Raw genomic sequence first — 13535 nt, 5'->3', positions numbered from 1 at the left:
CAAGTCCGCAACCAAGTCACCATCGAGGTTCACTCCCATACGCTCAAGTTCTTCAACATGAGCTCTCATGTTGAGGACGTGGGTGTTGACAGAGCTACCTCTCGGCATCTCCGTCTTCACCAGAGCTTTCAGCGTCTTGTACTTTTCAGTACGCGCTAGCTCCTGAAACATGCTTGCTCTTGGAACGCTTCCTATTGCTGGAATTCTTTCCAACAACTACCATTTCACTCTTTCTGTGGCTCTCAGCTTTCTTTTGGAATGACGCATTCAACTGATCAACTATCACAGAATCGTCCATGTCCTCTAATCGCTTACGCAATTCCGAGGTCATGTTTCCAAATGTTAAGCTAGACTTGTCCGGATCATCATCCACATGCTTCCAATAAGCATCAATGATCGATCTAGAAGCCATGGTTAGAGTCTTATCCTTCATAAGGATAGATCGCATCGTCAACTTCGGTACAATACCGGTTAACGCTATGTCCTACAGAAAAAGACAAAACAGAACGAAAACACATCTACATGCAGATTCTATCAATGATCTACTACCAGCTAGTCCATCATCAATCAGTGTCTACATACCTATGATCTACTACCAGCTAGTCCATCATCAATCAGTGTCAATCTATCTGTGATCCACTACCAGCTAGTCCATCATCAAACAATGACAACATAGATGCAAAGATGAGCTATATTCCCATAAAGAAAACTAACCCTACAATAATTTTCTATATGGGACTAAGATCCGTATTTCACATAAGAACAAGTTTTTACACTCAGCCTTATGCTATTTAGGTAGACATCTAATGTCAATCACATCCAATGTGATTCTTAGATCCTTTATGAGACTATCAAATATCATTGCATACACGTCTCATCTGTACCATTAAGTTTCAAGTCAAAACTTGACAACTTAACCCAAGATAAACCATATTCAAGCTGTAGGAACCACGATTTCCTACCCTGCCTCACAAAGATAATCCGGCACGCTCAGCTTTGGCATGACCCATGTTACGGACGATCGATGCCTTGACAGGCGCTCTAGTAATGGGAGGTACACACTTAGCATTACATAAACAAGGGATTTTCGAAACCGCACCTAGATCAAGCATCTACTTTCAAGCTATGAGAACCACCATTTCTCCATCTTGCCTCACCAATATAATACGGCACACCCAGCTTTGGCATGGCCCATGACACGTACGATCGAGGCCTTGACAAGTGCTTTACTTATAAAGCTTCTAGATCTAACCGGTTTCTGTGCAACGATTGTTCATAATCCGAATAGACCGTCCATTCGGTTATGTAATCCCAATCCCGGAGCTCCCACTCAATCAAGCATATATCATATCTCGATCAAGTTACATGCATTCATTCCTTATGGACCATCCATTAGAATAAATCATGTCTATTTGAGTCACAGTCTGGGTCTCGGACCGTCCCTTCTGGATGTAGAACGGACGGTCTACGTATGAGAACGGATGGACCACGTGATTCTGCAGATTGGACGGTCCAGACACTCTGGAACGGACGGTCCACTGTCTGCTAGGATCCGAATCTACTTCTCGTTAGTGTGCTACGAGAAAACGGGATTCAGATCACTCCTCAGACCCTCAAGTCTCCTTGGTTGTAAAATGCACGGGGCACATAGAGGCGCAAGAGGTTCTAAAATCCGAGGCGTGAGGCGCGATGCGAAGCGCGTGCATCCTGTGTGCGAGGCGCTTTTGTAAAAATATTATTAAGATATATTAAATATTATGTTTAATATATATATAAATTATCCAAATGCAAAATACTTAATATATATTAATGTTCAAAATCATCAAACAAAAAAATAAACATCTGAAATAAAAAATCCAAAACGTCGATCAATGTCTTTTTTTGAATATCTAATCAAGATCAATATGATCATAACGTTCATCTTCGTCGTAATCATCGTCTTTACCAATATCTTGTTCTTCTTCCTCATCCATCAGTATCAAAGTGTTCTCAATAGCTATACTCTTTCCTTTATTCATCCGGGAGGAAAGAGCGGGACCATCTTGTATATTTGTTGAACTTGAACGTCTAGTATTATAACTCGGATCGTAAGCCCCTGCTATCCTACCAACTTGACTCCATGTGAGGCGATCATGTATAAGGGCCAATAACTTTGTCGCTCTTTGTCCTTTCCCCTTAAAAGGATGCTTCCCATCTTGCCCATCAAACAAGACTCGCAAGACTCAAGAGACTCAAAGTCAAATGAGTCCAGAAGACCCTCATGATGAAGCTTCTGAATTCGCTTCTCTTTTTTATGGCTTAGACGACAATGCCAGAGAAATGTGGGGTTTAAATTGTTCGGCTTAAATCGTTTAGCACTCACGTTATAGATGGATGATGTGGAATTCGAATGCTTATCATTTAAGACGTATAAACCATTCACAAGATAACCATTACCATAGTAAATACTGTCCTCGATAAATCATCAAACTCGAGTTCTCAATCACAAATCGAAAACCATCCAAATCCAGACATGAAATATAAATAATGTTTCTGCTAATCGCAGGCACATAGTAATAATTACTTAATTCTAAAACAAGTCTAGAAGGAAGATGCAAATCATAAACTCCAACACACAATGCAACAACTCTTGCTCCATTTCCGATGCGCAGATCCGCTTCTCCCTTTGCCAGCATCCTACTTCTTCTTAGTCCCTGCACATTTCCACAAATGTGTGAGGTACTTCCGGTATCCAATATCCACGAAGATGTAGTACAGATGTTAGTTTCTATATAACATGAATACTTGAGGCAGAAACTTCATCAAGCTTCTTGTCCTTCAGATCCTTCAAGTAGAGGTGACAATTACGTTTCCAATGTCCAGACACTCCGCAGTAAAGATAGTCACCCTTATCGGGCTTAGGTTTAGGTGTAGGGGCAACTTTTGCCTTCTTCGCCACCTTCTTTTTCGCTTTACCCTGCCGCTTCTTGCTGGAGTTCTTCTTAACAGCAAGCACTACCTTAGTCTTAGCGACCACGATATCCTGCTCAGCCGATTTCATCTTTCCATGCAGTTCGGTTAAGCTCTTGGTCATCCCGTGCATATGGTACTGCATCACGAACTGATTATAGTCTTCAGGTAATGACATCAGGATCAGGTCCACAGCCAAATCATCATCGAGCCTCATTCCCATATGCTCAAGTTCCTCAATATGAGCTCTCATGTTGAGGACGTGGGTGTTGACAGAGCTACCTCTCGGCATCTCCCACCAGAGCTTTCAGCGTCTTGTACTTCTCAGTACGCGCTACCTCCTGAAACACGGTCTTGAGTTGTTCGATCATATCAAACACACTCTTCCCCTCAAACTGCCTCTGCAGATTCGGTGCCATGCATATCAAACACACTGTTGGTATTTCCTGGGATCTCTACAGCGAATCTAATTCCTAAGAGATCGATTCTAGGGTTTGCGCAGCGGATGAAAAACAAAAAATTCTAATAAACCCTAGAACCATGCATGTATGGATCGTAGAAATGTTAGAACGCTTACTTCAATCGATCCGTGGTCTGTATCAATTGATGTGTTCGTCCGATCATAAAAGGGAGGAAGATTCCTCGCCCTCTACACGTATCCACACCTCGAGATGGATTCCAACGGTTGGAACTTGTCTGTTAGGACCTGAATCTACTACTCGGTAGTGTGCTACGAGAAAACGGGATTCAGATCACTCCTCAGACCCTCAAGTCTCCTTGGTTGTAAAATGCGCGGGGCGCATAGAGGCGCAAGAGGTCTCTAAAATCCGAGGCGTGAGGCGCGATGCGAAGCGCGTGCATCCTTTGTGCGAGGCGCTTTTGTAAAAATATTAGTAAGATATATTAAATATTATGTTTAATATATATATATAAATTATCCAAATGCAAAATACTTAATATATATTAATGTTCAAAATCATCAAACAAAAAAATAAACATCTGAAATAAAAAATCCAAAACGTCGATCAATGTCTTTTTTTGAATATCTAATCAAGATCAATATGATCATAACGTTCATCTTCGTCGTAATCATCGTCTTTACCAATATCTTGTTCTTCTTCCTCATCCATCAGTATCAAAGTGTTCTCAATAGCTATACTCTTTCCTTTATTGAACTTGAACGTCTAGTATTATAACTCGGATCGTAAGCCTCTGCTATCCTACCAACTTGACTCCATGTGAGGCGATCATCATCATCAAACACAAAATCATCGTCATCCGAATTGCCTTCCATTCTTCCAAGTAACCATTCATTGCTTTCATCAATTTCATCCAAAAGAATGGGATCACTTGTGTCTTCCATTTTGTATCGGCGTTGCAAAGCACGATTATATTTAATGAAAACCAAGTCATTGAGTCGACTTTGTGCTAATCTGTTTCTCTTCTTGGTGTGAATCTAAAAAAATAAAAAACAGATATAAATTAATAGTTTGGTAACAAAATAATGTATGTTATTGTAAACAAACAAAAGGAACATGTACTTACATGTTGAAAAATACCCCAATTTCTCTCACAACCTGTAGCACTACAAGTGAGACTGACGATTTTTATGGCGAACTTTTGAAGATTAGGGGTCGAAGATCCGAAAGAAGACCACCACTTTGCTATTAAAGACAGAAAAATAAAAAAACATTTTATATATTTCTAAATATATAAATATATATCATTTATAATAACTTATATTTAAAAAAAATACCTGGAGAACATGTGCTCCTTGATCTAATGGCCGTAGGTAGACCGAAAAGACCCTCCGCTGATTTATATATGTGTCCATTTCTGTTATAATCTTGTCTTCCATTTCAGCGGTACGAGATAATCTAGCAATGCATTCAAATACACCCTTCATAACCTCTTCACAATTAGAATCCGGATTACCATAATGGAGGCTTGGGTTTAGAAAATAGCCGGCAGCATGCAAAGGTCGGTGAAGTTGGCAGTCCCATCTCTTATCAATATACTCAAATGCTACCTTATATTGTTCATCATCGGAACCAAAATTTGTAGCAATAGCCTCTTTAGCCTTATCCATAGCTCCATACTTATAACCCATTGACAGTTTTCTCTCCCCATCAACAATCCTAAGAACCTTAACAAGAGGTGCAGTTAACTTGAGAGAATATAACATATTTCTCCAAAAGGAATCTTGCAAAAGAAATCTTGCCATTTTCCTTCCCCCCACCTCTTTTGACCATTTTGATCCATTCCACTCTGACGTAATCATCTTTCTCAAATTATTCTTTTGTTTGTGGAACTGTGAAAGAGTTATAAAAGAAGTTGCAAACCTAGTTACCGCGGGTCGATGCAGATTCCTTTGATTTGTGAACCGCCTCATCATGTTCACAAGAGGTACATTGTTATATATATAACCATTTATGAACATACACTTCTTTAGTGTAGTTTGTACCTTGGGGATTTTTCCGATATCCTCCAATATTAGATCGATACAATGCACCGCACATGGAGTCCAGAAAAGATGAGGTCGCTTAGCTTCGAGCAATTTTCCTACAAATAAACATAAAAAATGTATTGATCAGCAGAATCATCATAAATTATAAAAAAAAAAGTCAATGAAAACTGAGATAAATAATTTTGTACCAGCTTTAACATAATTAGAAGCATTGTCTGTCACCACTTGGATTGCATTATCCTCTCCCACTTCCTCGATCATATCATCAAGCAGTCGATACAATAAATTGGCATCTTTGACAATCTCTGACACATCCATGGATTTCATAAAAACCGAACCCTTGGGAGAGTTAACAAGAAAATTTATTATATCCTTATTATCAACCGAATCACGCCATCCATATGATAAAATTGAGCAACCTTTTTCTTTCCACTCCTCCTTGCACTCATTTAATTGCGTTTCAGTGTCGCTTACCTCCTCTTTGAGAAGAGGAACTTTTAATTCATACATGCTAGGCACCTTCAATCCCGGCCCATATTGTCCGATACTTTCACACATCTCTGCAAAACTTGGATAACTAGCTGCATTGAATGGAATTCCAGCATCGTAAAAAAATCTAGCTATTGCTCTACAAGTTTTTGGTCGGAGGTTCTTGTCAACAACCTTGTTGATTCCATCCTTTTCTGGGTTACCTTGAGGAGTGACAAACATATCCCTTGGACCCTTCATTCTTGGTTTTTTAAGGACAAACTCTTCTTCATCTTCATCCAAACCATCATCGGATTGAGTTCCAATCGGAATTTTAGGCAACATTTGAATTTCAATCTTCAAAGCTGCCTTTTTCATCATAAAATCTTAGATCTCCGCTCTTATCGGGTCGGGACAAGTGGGGCATTTGATCACATTTCTAAAACCCCCAACTAAATGTTGTTTCAATCGTTGAACTCCTCCCTTGATAACTTTCTGACAACATCGGCACGTAAAATTGTTTCGACTGACAGCATCTTTTGTACCGTATTTATATGCAGGATCCTTTGGAATGCTCTCTGATTCCATTGTAAAATCCTGTGCAAAATGATATATATTGATCATATAAGCTTTTAATGAGTACACGTGTTATATGGCTCAAAGCTTTTAATCTAAAAAAAGCAAACAGAAGTCTACAATCTAAAAAAAATGATTTTTCTGGAAGAACAAAGCTTTTAATGAGTACACGTGTTATATGACTCATCTTTATCTCATCTCTATCTCCTTTGTTCAGACGCAAAAAAATACAGAAACCTACCCACAGTTGTCGACGGCAAAACAAGAGAAAAATCGATAACGCCGGCGATGACGATTGATACCAAAAAATACAAAGGTTACCTACAAACGACCAAACAGAAAAAAAAATCGTAGTTCCCCGGTTCTCTTTTTTCTTTCCTTCTCCCTGTTGAATCTCTGTAGGTCTTTGATTTTTCTGGGTTTGCGCCGACTTGGAGTTCTCGGTCTTATGCAATCTTCCACTTCCTTTTTTTTTGTTAACTTTCCTTTTTTTCGTCGATACTGTTTTTTCCTTTTTATTTCCTACCCTGCCTTTTTCTGCGCCCCTGTAAGATGACGCGCACGCCTCCGCTTCAAATCGCCGCATGTCAGAGGCGCGCCTTTGCCCGCTTCATGTCCTCGCATTGCCTCTGAGTGGAGATGTGATTTCTCTAGCGCATCTGCGCCTTGACCGCCTAGGCACGCCCCAGGCGGCTTTTTTCGAACTAAGCAAGTCTCACCCAAAAAGTCTATCAAAACTCTCCTTTTCTGCTCTATTTAATTAGAGTTCTTAATCTCCTTCTTATAAAGTGATTAACTCTAATTTTGGCTTATTTTCGAAAATCCCGAAAGTCGAAACGGACGATCCAGATTTACACGTGGACTGTCCGTTCCAGCATTCCAGAACGGACGGTCTGGGTTATGCAGACCGTCTGTGACAGACATTCCGGAATGGACAGACTGCCACCTCTGGACCATCGGATCTGGCCCTTCTGATCCGTCGGGTCTGGACCCTCTGTCTCGGTTTTTCACCGGTTTTCTCGTGCATTTGCCCTTCCCTGTGATTGTGACCCTGTAGGCTCATCCGATATAGCAGCATACACGAAATCTCTATTCCGCGTATACAAGTCATAGGTGGTCTCTAGCAAGACACTATGACTACCTATCTCGAATAGAGTTTGTTCGTGATCTTACGAACGTCAGTGATGATTCCGGTTGATGATCCTTTTGTATCACGATATCATATGTCGAACATAAGGCATGGAAAAGCCACTTTATCTGATTTGATTGCTTTCTCGTTTGCCGAGTTCGACTGTATGAAATAGACGATGTTCGTCTATAGTGTGGCCACACATTTCTACAGTCTCGCTCACACGAGGGGCCTAGCGATATCTCTCTCTTTTTTATGAGAGATACAGATCCCATCTTGACTATCTACTATCCAGCACATGATTCGTGTCGTACCTGATACACGTCTTTATGGTTCTCCTGTTACGCAGGACATTTGACGTATTCAAAGCACGCAACTCCTCATGTTAGATTCCATAGACATCTCAGGTCACAGGAACCGTCACATGAGATTCAAGTCTTGATGCTAGTCCATATGACAATCTCATGCGGGTCAATCCAGTATTCCGTTCTCCAACGAATACCTATGATTGTGATCGTATCCAATACCCATGATCATCTTTATGATCATCTATCACACATCATAGTAGTCTTAGTACATCATTGTTCCCACAATGACATATGACTAGGGAGTTTAATATTGTTCATAACAATATATGGATTTCATAACATATTAAAGTATGCACAATACGTAATGAATCAAACATTCATCCATATAACCATAGTAAGTGTCAACACTTCGAATGTATCATAATAAAGCTCATACTACAGTACATCATAGAACACTAAGCCAACAATTGCAGATGCCTTAAGCCGGAAGAAGATTTTATCGGCTATTCAGGTATTATCATCATCGCAGGAGAACATAGTTGTGTTATCGGCTATGTTGGGACATATGGAGATTGAGGAGGATCGTGATTCGAGTTTGAGGAGACGAGTGATAGTGGGACAGTGTCATGATTCAGACTTGCAGAAGGTTATCAATGAGATCAGCAAATACGACGAGAAAGGGTATCAGATGGATGACGAGCCTGCTTTGAGACTTCATCATCGCCTTTGTGTACCAGCAAATCATGAGCTGAGACAGGATATCTTGCGAGAGGCTCATCGGTCTCGATTGGCTATACATCCGGGAGCCAACAAGATGTATCAGGGTTTGAGACAGTGGTACATATGGTCGGGCATCAAGAGAGATGTTGCGGAATTCGTAGCACACTGCATGATCTGTCAGCAGGTAAAGGTAGAGCGGAAGATGCCCAGCGAGAAGTTACAGCCATTAGAGATCCCGGAGTGGAAGTGGGACTCGATTGCGATGGATTTTGTGGTTAGTTTACCGATGACTCCGGCAAAGAAGAATGCTATTTGGGTAGTCGTCGACCGATTGACGAAGTCCGCACACTTCATTCCAATTCGACAAAAGTATACAGTGGATAAGCAGGCACAGATTTACATAGATGAGATTGTTCGATTGCATGGAGTCCTAGTGAGATCATTTCAGATCGAGATCCTCAGTTTACAGTGAGGTTGCGGGGCGCTATTCAGAGCGCGATGGGGACTCAGCTGAGGATGAGCACTACTTATCATCCTCAGACAGACGACCAGCCAGAGCGAACCATCCAGACGCTCGAGGATATGTTGAGAGCGTGTATTCTGGAGTGGGACGTTCCTTGAGATAGGTATCTGATATTGTGCAAGTTTGCGTACAATAACAGCTACCACGCCAACATCAGTATGCCACCTTACGAGGCCTAATATGGACGGCCTTGTAAGACACCTTTGTGTTAGATGGAGATCGAAGAGCGACGTGTATTCGGGCCTGAGATTGTGGAGGAGATTGTTGGGATTCCTGGGATCTCTACAACGAATCTAATTCGTAAGAGATCGGTTCTAGAGTTTACGCAGCGGATGTAAAACAAAAAATTTGATGAAACCCTAAAACCTAGCATGCATGATTTTGTAGAAACGTTAGAATGCTTACCTCAATCGATCCAAGGCCTGTATCAATCGAAGAGATCGTCCGATCACTAAAGGCAGGAAGAATACCTTGCCCTCTACACGTATCCACACGGCGGAAAGGATTCCAACAGTTGGAGCTCATCTGCTAGGACTGAAGAACACGTTCTTCCTTGTGCAGGGGTTTCAGATATCTTTCTTTTGGTTTTTCCACTCTCAAAACCTCTCAAAAGGGTCTGAAAGTCCTGCCAAAGAGCTTAGAAGGCATTCCCCAAAGTTCCTTACCCTTAAAACCCTAATTTGAGTGAGTTAAGGAAATCCCGACATCTGGACCGATCGGTCTGGAGCTTTTGCCTGTGGACCGATTGGTCCAGGCCTCTAGACCGATCGGTCCAGACCTTCTGGACCGATCGGTCTGGCCTCCGCTCCACCGGGAATTTCTCGTCTTTTCTCGTGCGTTTATTATTTCCTGTGTGTGTGACCCTGTTGTAGGCTCATCTGATACAGTAGTATAACCCGAAATCTCCATTTCGGTTACACAAGTCATAAGAAGTCTCTAGCAAGACACTATGACTACCTATCTCGAATAGAGTTTGTTCGTGATCTTACGAACGTCGGTGATGATTCCGGTTGATAATCCTTTTATATCATGATATCATAAGTCGATCATAATGCATGGAGAAGCCACCTTATCTGATTTGACTGCTTTCTCGTTCACTGAGTTCGACTGTACGAGATAGACGACGTTCGTCTATAGTGCGGCCACACATCCCTACAGTCTCGCTCACACGAGGGGCCCAGCGATATCGCTCTCTTTTACGAAAGGTACAAATACCATCTTCACTATCTACAATCTAGCACATGATTCGTGCCGTACCTGATACACGCCTTTATAGTCCTCCTGTTACGCAGGACGTTTGACGCATTCAAAGTACGCAACTCCTCATGTTGGATTCCATAGATATCTCAAGTCATAGGATCCAATCATGGAACCGTCATATGAGATTCAAGTCATGACGCTAGTCCATGTGACAATCTCATGTGGGTCAATCCAGTATTCCGTTCTCCAACGAATACCTATGATTGTGATTGTATCCAATACCTATGATCATCTCTATGATCATCAATCACACATCATACTAGTATTAGTATATCATTATTCTCACAATGACATATGACTAGGGAGTTTAATATTGTTCATAACAATACATGGATTTCATAACATATTAAAGTATCCATAACATATAATGAATCAACACTCATCCATAAAACCATAGAAAGTGTCAATACATCAAATGTATCATAAGAAAGCTCATACAACAGTTCATCATAGAGCACTAAACCAACAGAGACGACGGAGGTTATCCGCAAGATATAGGCCAATTTGAAGGTCGCGCAGGATCGCCAAAAGTCTTACGCTGATCAGAGGAGGAGAGACTTCACAGTAGCAGTGGGCGATCTTGTATTTCTGCGAGTTCAGGCGATTAGAGGGCACATACGGTGTGGGAAGACGGGGAAGCTCAAGCCGCGTTACATTGGACCTTATCTTGTGATTGCGAAGGTCGGAGCCGTAGCATAGCGGATCCTTCGCATGTGTTACAACCACAGGAGATTGAGCTTACCAGTGATGCCAGAATCCACGATCAACCACTTCAGATTATCAATCGAAAGATCAAAAAGTTGCGGAACAGGGAGATTTCCTTGGTTAAAGTCGTTTGGAGGAGTCAAGGAATCTCGGACATGACATGGGAGCTAGAACAGGAGATACGCGACCATTACCCACATCTTTTCGGTATGTATCTTCTCTTATCTCTCTTATTAGAATTCGGGATGAATTCATTTCAAGGGGGCAGAATGTAATATCCCGTAATAAAGTAGATAATTGAATCATAGACGTTCTTTGAGGGAACATCGACCCTCTTGATATTACCTCGAAATAACGTCGATCCCCAATATGTTCCCAAATATGCGATATTCTATCAAGTCTTAAGAACAATCCTTATATAGAATATTTATATGGATTTCGAACTCCCCTAGTAATGATGGCACCATGGATGCACATAGACGAGTAAAACAAGTGTATGAAAGAGTTAAGGAACATGACAACTTGCGGGTTCAAGGACCAATCACATGTTCACAAGCGAAGAGGTTAGAAACTGCATTCATTCACATGATTTGAGTTGAATTGAAGAACAAATGTGAACGGATCAGTGTTGTCAATTGCATATGGCGGTCTATGGCGTCAAACCCAAAATAGGCCATGAGTATATGGTGGATTCTATGGCACGTTAAAAAATATAGTATAAATCCATATAAGCATTAACATTAACACTAATATAATAAAATACCAATCCATATAAGCATAAAAAAGATAAATGTTAACTATATACCAATCCATATAAGCAAAAAAAAGATAAATGTCAAACATAGAAAAAGATAAATAAGATAAATTCTAAAATTAAAACAACAAATCAAACATCATCATCAGTAAGCTCTAATCCGATGTAATCAAATTATTCATTATTGTTCAATAGTGCATCTCCTTCCTCTTCTTCTCCTTCTGAATCCTCTAAATTAATTTCTTCTAATTTTTCCTCGATATCATCGGATTCTTTCTCAATCATGATACCTTTTCCTTTTGTCTTCGATAATGTTGAACTTGAAATGTTCTTTCCTCTTGATTGTTGCCTAGTATTTGCTCTAGGTTTTCCAAGTCTCGATTCTCTATAAATGGTTTCCCAATCAAAACCATCATCACCTTCAAAGACCAAATCATGTCCAACATCATCTTCACCGTTGTACATTTCACCGACCAATCGTATGGAAACCTTTCGATCGCAGAGAATCTTGTGACTTGTCTTCATTCCATCCATCCTGCTTTTATCTTGTGACTAACATTTTCATCGTAACCTCCATCATCCTTTTTGAAAGATAGAACTAAGATATTTAAATTGCGGTTTTTTTGGAAACTGATCCTCCTTGCAATGCATATACTCGGAATCGATCTTTTCGAAAGCAAAATGTCGAATTTGATCAGAAACTATAAACGATCGTTTCCATGGTGCGAAGATGGCATTTACTCAGAGGAATGAAACGTTCAATCAAAGGGGCAAAGAAACGACCGTTCTACAAAAGCAATCTTAGGATTAATATTCAGAAGACAAAAACCACTAAGCATTCTTTATTCCTTCTATTTTTACGATTTTCTATATTATTAATATGAACTTTCTCGTCTCGATGTTTAGCAAGTAGTTTTCAATATAGGGAATTTTTATTCTTAATTTCATATTTATTTGATTTGGTTTGCTAAGTTGTTTTTAATCTCGTTTGATATTACCTACCAATTGATTGAATGAACTTAGAGTTTTAATTCGAATAGAGATATGAAATTATAACTTAAAATTAATTCATAAATAGAACAAATAACATATCGATATGCGGATAGTTGCCTGGGGGATTCTGATAGCATTCGTGCATGCATTAGTAGTTTTGGACTATCGGATCGAGAGATCAATAGGTTAAAAAATCTGGGTAGAGAGGTTAGGCTCTGAGAGTTAGTCTCTATTTTAGAAACTTGAATTTCCCAAATTAGATTTACAAACCACAAAATTTGTATCCTTAGAGAAAATCTTTGCATGTAAAACCATCCCAAAACCTACATTTTTTTAATACATAGTTTATTCGTTGTTTGTTTTTGTTTCATTGCTTTTTACACATCACCTATATTTCTATCTAGATCGAGTTCCGAAAAGGAGTTTGATTCAATTATCTATTTTGTTCTTGTATTCGACCCTAGTCCATATCTAGATATAAATTAAAGATAAATTAGATCATACCTAGATGAATGAAGATGAGTATCCTAAAATTGGGTATCCATGGGTTTGATTGCCATCAATCGTCCAAACTTAAGAAGTAAAGCTTACAACGACTAAGTTTAGGTATGATGCTCCTATATGGATGGGTTAGCTAGTGGTAACGAGGCAAATGGAAGAACTTCTGGTTACCACATGGGATG

General features: G+C 40.0%; 1 pseudogene; it reads right to left on the bottom strand.

The window, feature by feature from the left end:
- Positions 1-3934: 3934 nt before the first annotated feature.
- Positions 3935-7455, bottom strand: LOC104798706 (annotated as a pseudogene).
- Between the last annotated feature and the right edge of the window lie 6080 nt (positions 7456-13535).

The sequence above is a fragment of the Tarenaya hassleriana genome, unplaced genomic scaffold (genome assembly GCF_000463585.1).
Source record: "Tarenaya hassleriana unplaced genomic scaffold, ASM46358v1 Cleome567, whole genome shotgun sequence".
In the NCBI taxonomy this organism is placed as follows: Eukaryota; Viridiplantae; Streptophyta; class Magnoliopsida; order Brassicales; family Cleomaceae; genus Tarenaya; species Tarenaya hassleriana.
Note: the sequence above shows the minus strand (reverse complement) of the source record. Positions and strands in the feature narration are given on the sequence as shown.